This window comes from Oncorhynchus nerka, unplaced genomic scaffold (genome assembly GCF_034236695.1).
Source record: "Oncorhynchus nerka isolate Pitt River unplaced genomic scaffold, Oner_Uvic_2.0 unplaced_scaffold_1781, whole genome shotgun sequence".
Taxonomy (NCBI): domain Eukaryota; kingdom Metazoa; phylum Chordata; class Actinopteri; order Salmoniformes; family Salmonidae; genus Oncorhynchus; species Oncorhynchus nerka.
The window spans coordinates 63,786-72,886 of NW_027039539.1; the positions used below are offsets into that span (position 1 = coordinate 63,786).

At 43.7% G+C, this 9,101-nt stretch overlaps 1 pseudogene; it reads left to right on the forward strand.

Annotated features, from left to right (window-relative positions):
* The first annotated feature begins 1,696 nt into the window (after positions 1–1,696).
* On the forward strand, positions 1,697–8,956 carry LOC135567800 (mitochondrial dicarboxylate carrier-like; annotated as a pseudogene).
* Positions 8,957–9,101: the final 145 nt, after the last annotated feature.

Below are 9,101 nucleotides of genomic sequence, written 5' to 3' on the forward strand. Positions count from 1 at the left end.
ACTGTGTCATTACTGGCTGTGACGGGGAGTCTATAAACGGCGCACAATTTGGCCCAGCGTCCAAGGTTTGAGAGGTTGGCCCAGCGTCGTCCGGGTTGGGAAGGTTTGGCCAGCGTAAATCCGGGTTAGGGGATTTAGTTTGGCCAAAGAGGAGGGATTTACTTGGCTCATCGCGCTCTGGCTCCTTGTTAATGGGCAGGCGTCAGCAGGCCAGCTGATAAATCAGTTGGCACATGTTTCCTCCGAGGCATTGGTGCAGCAGCTTCCAGGTTAAGCAAGTGGGTGTTAAGTGCAGTTTGGCGGGTCTCTCAAGTGGCGCATGAGGTCTAAGGCACTGCATCTCACTACGGACCCTGGTTCAGGCTGTATCACAACAGTGATCCAAGGTCCCATAAGGTGGCTAAGTGGCACTGCGTCGTCAGTTTGGCGGTGTAGGCTGTCATTGTAAATAAGAATTTGTTCTTAACTGACTTGTCTAGTTTAAATAAAGATTACACAAGTTTTGGAGGACGGATAACTTCTCTCCCGAGTCCGTTGGGGATTTGCAGTGATGAGACAATATTGTTTTCACGAAAATTGGGGAAAAAAAATTGATTCAGAATTGAGCTGCCTGTTTGAACACAGCCTAAGTGGATCTCAGCCTGATACAAACCCTATCCTCCATATGTGATCTCTGTCTGGATGCTCAGATCGATTCTTTTGATCTGTTTTTATTTCACGACCTGCCATTATCATGACAACCACCCCGACATTTGGTGACTTGAAATGAGCATAGCGTCTGTTTGTTACGTCAGAGGCTACGTCAGTGAAAATGCATATCTGATATGGGTCAGATGTAAAACTGAGTGTGTGGACAGTCGTAAAAAAGATCAGATATAGAAAGAATATCAGATGTTTGGATTTCTTAGAGGAGTAGTTGTGTAACTAGGGAGGCTTTGAATGGCTACTTCAACACAGCTGTTGCGAAACGAAGAGATACCGGGTGGATTCGATTATGCTGAGCCGCGGGGCACCGGTCTGGCAATCTGCACAGCTCGAGCATGTCCACAATGCAGCATTTTGCATCATCTAGAAACATGCATCCCTTTTTCCATTAAATATAGATTCTAATTTTCGAAACGCAGATTAAGCGTTTTTCAAAAGCAATCACTTTGCAATGTGCAAATGAATCGCACTCTTAACTCCACGTGCTAAATACGTCACTTTTTGTTTTTGAGCCGATTTGGTCGTGGGCATTGAACAGCAACTGGCTCAGCCCGGTTCCAAAGGAATGCAATCAATTTTCTCCCGGTGGAAAACACGCTTACACGGAGCCAGATTAATCGAATCGCCTCATTGGTCTAGATGTATGTTCGTTCCATAAATAGGTCCATACAAGTTTAAAAGATTTGGTGCAGCCTGCTAACACTAAACTCGTGAGTTGCGTCAACCAGGCTAGCAGTCTTCATATATAATATAGGCAACGTTTTGCCATGCGTTTTGTATGAAATGCCTGGAAAGAACGATGCAAGAACCAGGAAACATTTTCCACCAATCGCCAGTTTTGGACATTATCTGACACATGCCAATAATTCTCTAGCTAGGGAGTTGAAATAAGGTAGTGTGAGTCCAAGCAGGTGTCACCTGGATGAAGCTAACACAAGACGGCCCAGACAAGGTGTCTCTGGTTTGATTAACCAACAGGACACTTGGAAACATGTCGGAGAAACGCCGGTCGCGATGGTGTTTTCGGTGGACTTTCCTCAAGTGCTGCCGCCTGTATTACACACCTTAGATCTGATCAAAGGTAAGATATGTAGAGGAGATGTGATCAAGGCAAGATATTGTAATGTAACATGCAATGAGTGATTCTGTCCCGAAGCCCAGCGCGCAATTGACTTTTCCACTAAAGTATGCTTGATTTGCGGAGTCAATATCTGCATTTATAGAAACCCCACAGTGGAGGCGTCATAATACACATCAAAAATAGTTTTCCACCATGAATTTTTCCCATGGGGGATTTTAGAATCCACTTAAAATAAGTGCTGTGTTTCGTGTGGTTTTACCCTGGTGTAAAGTTACGATAACCGTATAAACTCTCTCTCGGACAAGGTGACTTTTGTCAATATATTTGCCTCTATTTAATCTCAGATTTGAACATGCTAATTAGCATCAAAGTAGACTTCATGCAAGACTACTAATCCCTACAAGTTTCTGCATGTCTTCTCTAGCTGACACCTTTGCTAACAGGTTTTGTATCAATTTAAAACTTGCACAAGACAGTTCACATAATTGTCCATTTAAAAAATGTAGCCAGTTTATTAATTGCAACATTTTGCTAACAATGAGACTGGTAATCAGAGATTTTTACGTCTCGATTCGTCAGTCTGGTCAGATCATCATGGTATTTGTAGTTCTTCAAGTTAGCCACATTAGCTGCTAAAAAGCATATTATTTTTGGGAGAGGTAAATACAGGTGAATGATTATTATTCATTGATTGTTTTGGTAAAGCTGCGTTTGAATCCCAGAGCATGTAAGTGGACCAACAAGAGCTATCAGTTTTACTAATTTGACTTCAGATTCTGACGCTTATCCACATTTTCCAAACATCACATTTGAAGTGTTTTTTTGACAGCCTTGGTTGCTCCTCTGCTCAGCATCATTCTTCATTCATTCTAAATGGTTAATTTAAGGGTTAAGGTTTTGGATAGGGTTAAACAGTATATATATATATATATATATATAATTTAAATGTGTCTACCACTGGATTGAACACACAACCTCCTATGCTGAGCACTAGGATCTTGGAATGTCGAAAGCATATCGTTTGGGCAACGTCAGTAAACATCAAAATCTGAAGTAAAATTTACATAAAATGTCGTGAGATTTTGTTGGCTCAATTACATGCCCCTGGCATCCAAAAGCAGCCCTGCTTTTAGGCTATCAAATAACTGGCTATCATCAAATAACTGGCTATCAAATAACTGGCTATCAAATAGCTGGCTATCAAATAACTGGCTATCAAATAGCTGTCGATAAATCATCATATCAATGGATGGAATCAGTAAATGAATGGCTGCAACAACGGCCCCTGTGAGCACAACTGACAACTGGCACTGCATAACAAATGAGGCCTAATTAGACAAAATAACAATTTAAGTCATTTGAACAAAAATAGTAAGTTGTTCAATTGACTCAAAGTATCTCATTTAAATGACTTAGCTAGGTTTGAGCGACTTAGTAAATATATATATAATAACTAATAGTGGATTCGGACTAGATACTAAGTCGTTCGGACTAGATACTACGTCGTTGGACTAGATACTAGTCGTTCGGGTGAGATTATTCAAACTAGATACTAAATCGTTGGACTAGATACTAATCGTTCAGATTATTCTAAGGCTCTCGTTTCTTTTTCTTCTTCCTTGGCATTCAGGACTTCAGTAAATAACAAATGGGCTGAATTGTACCAATGGTATAGCGTTTCTATGAATTAGGCCTAATAGTTCACTTCCATCGGCTCTCTACTAGCCCAATATTTAATACTAGTGAATTATACAGTTCCTTTACTGGTTGTAATATTTGTGTTGAGTCTTCTTGATGGTTCCTTATCTCGGTAGTGGAGAAAGTGGGAGTTGGGACTCTGACATCATCACGTCACCGGTTGTCATGTAAACATTTAGACCTTGGTCTTTTGACTGTTGTTCTTCTGTGTGAACTTTGACTTCCAGTTGATGCATTATCAACATCACACACAATGTAGCTATTTATTCATTTTAAACAGTAATACTAAACATTACGTGACATTGACTCTCTCTCTACTGTGTCTCTTCTGGTTTTGATATGTTCTCCTCCAGGGTGCACCTTCAGACACAGCACGAGGTGAGATGAGGATGATAGAATGACCATGAGTGTGGTGCAGAGAGAAGGTGTTCTGGCTCTGTACAGTGGCCTCAGCGCCTCCTCTGCAGACAGGTGGGTAGATACGCACACCGCCATCGCCTCAAGAGCGTTATGTTAAATACACTTCTTGTCATATTCTGTATGTTCTAATGTCTCTATGATCAATAGTCAGTGTCACTAGCATCGAATAGGCCCCGCATTTCTCTACGTCTGGCTGTGCTTTCCTCCTGGCCACCCAAATCGACCGGCCAACAGCTCCGCACCCCCGTAGCTTCGTGCCCAAGCCTCCCCAGCTTCTCCTTCACCCAAATCCAGATAGCAGATGTTCTGAAAGAGCTGCAGAACCTGGACCTGTACAAATCAGCTGGGCTAGACAATCTGGACCCTCTCTTTCTCAAATTATCCACCGCCATTGTTACATCCCTATTACCAGTCTGTTCAACCTCTTTGTATTATCACCCGAGATCTCTAAAGATTGGAAAGCTGTCGCGGTCATCCCCTCTTCAAAGGGGTGACACTCTAGACCTAAACTGTTACAGACCTATATCGATCCTGCCCTGCCTTTTTTAAGTCTTCAAAAGCCAGTTAACAGATCACTGACCACACTTAAATCCCCACCGTACTTTCTCGCTGTGCAATCCGGTTTCCGAGCTGGTCACGGGTGCACCTCAGCCCGCTCAAAGTGCACTAAATGATATCATAACTGCCATCGATAAAAAAGACAGTACTGTGCAGCCCCGTCTTCATCAGCAGGCCAAGGCTTTCGACTCTGTCAATCACCGTATTATGCTCCCGGCAGACTCAACAGCCTTGGTTTTCAATGACTGCCTTGCCTGGTTCACCAACTACTTCTCAGATGATTCAGTGTGTCATATCAGAGGCCTGTTGTCTGGACCTCTGACAGTCTCTATGGGTGTGCCACAGGGTTCATTCTCGGGTGACTCTTTTCTCTATATATATCAACGATGTCGCTCTTACTGTGGGTGATTCCTTGTCCACTTCTATGCAGGCGACACCATTCTGAATACATCTGGCCCTTCTTTGTACACTGTGTTAACAAGCCTCCAGACTAAGCTTCAATGCCATACAGCACTCCTTCCGTGGCCTCCAACTGCTCTTAAATGCTAGTAAACTAAATGCATGCTTTCCAACCGATCGCTGCCCGCACCCGCCTGCCCGACTAGCATCACTACTCTGGGCCGGTTCTGACTTAGATATGTGGACAGCTGCAAATACCTGGTGTCTGGCTAGACTGTAACCTCTCCTTCCAGACTCATAGTAACCATCTCCAATCCAAAATTAAATCTAGAATCGGCCCCGCAACAAAGCCTCCTTCACTCACGCTGCCAAACATGCCTCGTAAAACTGACTATCCTACCAATCCTTGACCCGGCGACTTCATTTACAAAATAGACTCCAACACTCTACATCCAATTTGTGAGTAGTCTATCACAGTGCCATCTGTTTGGTCACCCAAAGCCCCATATATTACCAACCACTGCGACCTGTATGCTCTCGTCGGCTGGCCCTTGCTACATATTCGTCGCCAGACCCACTGGCTCCATCTATAAGTCTTTGCTAGGTAAAGCTCTGCCTTATCTCAGCTCACTGGTTACCATAACAACACCCACCCGTAGCACGCGTTCCAGCAGGTATATCTCACTGGTCATCCCAAAAGCCAACATAATTTGGCAGCCTTTCCTTCCAGTTCTCTGCTGCCCAGTGACTGGGGCAGTGCAAAAATCCCTGAAGTTGGAGACTTCTATCTCCCTCACTAACTTTAAGCATCAGCTATCTGAGCAGCTTGCGATCGCTGCAGCTGTATGAGCCATCTGTAAAATAGCACATCCAACTGCCTACTACATCCCCATATGGGTTTTCATTTACTTTTTTTGCTCTTTTGCACACCAGTATTTCTACTTCACATCATAGCATCTATCACTCCAGTGTTAATTTGCTAAGTGGCATTGTTACTTCCTTACTGTGGCCTATTTATTTTACCTCCTTATGCCATTTGCACACCCTTTATATAGACTTCTTCTATTGTGTTATTGACTGTACGTTTGTTTATTCCATGTAACTCTGTGTTGTTGTTTGTGTCGGACTGCTTTGCTTTATCTTGCCCAGGTCGCAGTTGTAAAATGAGAACTTGTTCTCAACTAGCCTACCTGGTTAAATAAAGGTAAATTAATGAAATATTATCTTTGTCCCCCAGATGACGTATTCTCTGTCCCGCTTCGCCATCTATGAGACAGTGAGTGATCAGATGAAGGACAGGACCCATGGTCCCATGCCCTTCTACCAGAGTCCTTCTGGGGTTGGTTGGAGGTACACACACACTTCTCACTGTTTTAACCACAGGGTTATCTGTTGCTACACAGACCTAAACCCAGCTGGCTCTAATGACAACATGATTAGTTCTGTAATGTTCTGTCGTACACCTTTCACACTACCGAACTGGGCCAAGATTACACATCCACTATAGTTGCTGGAACCGTGCTGGATGGAACGTATCACAGGAGGCTGCTGAGGGAGGACGACTCATAATAAAGTCTGGAGCAGGTAAATGGAATGGCATCAAACACCTGGAAACCATGGAAACAATGTTTGATATCATTCCCTCAGCCATTACCGCTAGCCTGTCCTCCCCAATTAAGGTGCCAGCACTGTACAGGTCACCACACTACTGTGTATAAGTCTCTCACCTTTTGTCTGTGGATTTATAGTGACCCCAGCAGTATGGTTCACATCTGTCTGTCTGTCTGTCTGTAGGATTTGCCGGGGGATTCATTGGGACCCCAGCAGACATGGTTAATGTCAGGTGAGTCAAATCTAGAAATAAGATTACTGAAGTGTATATTTTAAGAATTGTATTGCAGTTGTCCATAGTTAATAATGTCCACTAGATGTCAGTGATGACATGCAGTATACAGTGGCTTGTGAAAGTAATCACCCTCTTGGCATTTTTTCCTATTTTGTTGCCTTACAACCTGGAATTAAAATATATTTTTAGGGGTTTGTACCATTTGATTTACACAACACACCTACCACTTTGAAGATTCATAATATTTTTGTGAAACAAACAAGAAATAAGACAAAAACAGAACTTGAGCGTGCACATAACTATTCACCCCCAATGTCAATTATTTGTAAAAGCCACGTTTAGTAGCAATTACAGCTGCAAGTCTCTTGAGGGTATGTCTCTATAAGTTTGACACATCTAGCCACTGGGACTTTGCTCATTCTTCAAGGCAATACTGCACCAGTTCCAGCCTAGGCTGGATGGGTTCCGCTGGTGTACAGCAATCTTTAGAAGTCATACCACAGATTCTCAATTTGATTGAGGTCTGGGCACACGGCTAGGCCATTCCAGCCCATTACATGTTTCCCCTTATCCTTGAGTGTTGCTTTAGCAGTATGCTTAGGGTCATTGGCCTGCTGGAAGAGTGAACCTCTCTGGCCCAGTCTCAAATCTCTTGAGGCAGAAACAGGTTTCCCTCAGAATTTACCTGTCATTCAATTCTGACCCAGTTCCCAGTCCACTGCACGATGGAAAAACATACCCACAGCATGATCCTGCCACCACCATGGCATTTACTGTGGGGATGGTGTTCTTGTAAGTGATGGGAGGTTTGCGCCAGACATAGCGTTTTCCTTGATGGCCAAAAATCTCAATTTTAGTCTCATCTAAGCGCTGTGTGGAGTGTACGGCTTGAGTGGACTTTATTGGCTGGCTATGTGACTTCTGAAGGTAATTGGCTGCACCAGATCTTATTTAGGGGCTTCATAGCAAAGGGGGTGAATACATACACACACACCACTTTTTTTTAAACAAGTACTTTTTTCATTTCACTTCACCAATTTGGACTATTTTGTGTCCATTACATGAAATCCAAATAAAAATCCATTTACATTACAGGTTGTAATGCAACAAAATATGAAAAATGCCTCGGCGGGTGAATACTTTTACAAGGCTCTGTATTGCTTTACTCAACCATTCAATAGATCAGGACTGGACAACAGCCCTCAGGGGGACTGGAGTGGTTTCACACTGTTCCCCCATCATCCTTAGCAAACACAGCTGATTAAACTGATTGTGTTCTAAACTGAAGATCATGACTAGTTGATTGGAGTCAGATGTGTTACCTAGGGACAAAGTGTGACACCAATCAGGCCCCAGAGGACTGGAGTTGCCTGTCCTTTCAACTCAGTAAACAATATGACACCAATCAGGCCCCAGAGGACTGGAGTTGCCTGTCCTTTCAACTCAGTAAACAATATGACACCAATCAGGCCCCAGAGGACTGGAGTTGCCTGTCCTTTCAACTCAGTAAACAATATGACACCAATCAGGCCCCAGAGGACTGGAGTTGCCTGTCCTTTCAACTCAGTAAACAAATGTACAGGGCAAAACATTCATACTTCCCACATTTCCCCCCCCGATCCAGAATGCAGAATGACGTTAAAGTACCACTAGAACTCAGGAGAAAGTGAGTATGTGAGTTAAGTATAGTAAAATAATATGATAACCTACATAACGCTGTTAAGGATCGTCTTTGGAGAGATGTTGACCTTCATAAGTGTTGTTTTTCCTCCATCTCTTCCAGTTATGCTCATGCACTAGATGGACTGTTCCGGGTATGGAAAGAGGGTAAGTAAGGGTTGATTGATGGTGGATCATTGGGATCAGGGCGAGGTTGAAGTCACTGGACGATTCGAAGGGACGCAGTTGCACTCATGACACAGTATTTCTCCATAGAGGGAATGAAGAAGCTGTTCTCTGGAGCCACAATGGCATCTTCTAGAGGAGCACTGGTCACTGTTGGACAGGTAGGTCCTATGGTAGGTTTGTGTCTGTGGGGGGGAATTGCAAACGTGTGTGTCTTTGTCCAAATGTATCAGCTAGATTTAACTTCTATTTTATTTCTCTGTAGCTGGCCTGTTATGATCAGGCCAAGCAGCTGGTTCTAGGGACAGGAGCCATGCAAGATAACATTCTACTCACTTCTGGCCAGCCTCATCGCAGTGAAGTGTCCAGTCTACACATTAGAAGGCAGCAGACAGGAGCTGTGGGTTAGTGGTGTGGAAGACAGGAGCTGTGGGTTAGTGGTGGAGAGACAGGAGCTGTGGGTTAGTGGTGGGACAGGAGCTGTGGGTTAGTGGTGGAAGACAGGAGCTGTGGGTTAGTGGTGGAAGAAGACAGGAGCTGTGGGTTAGT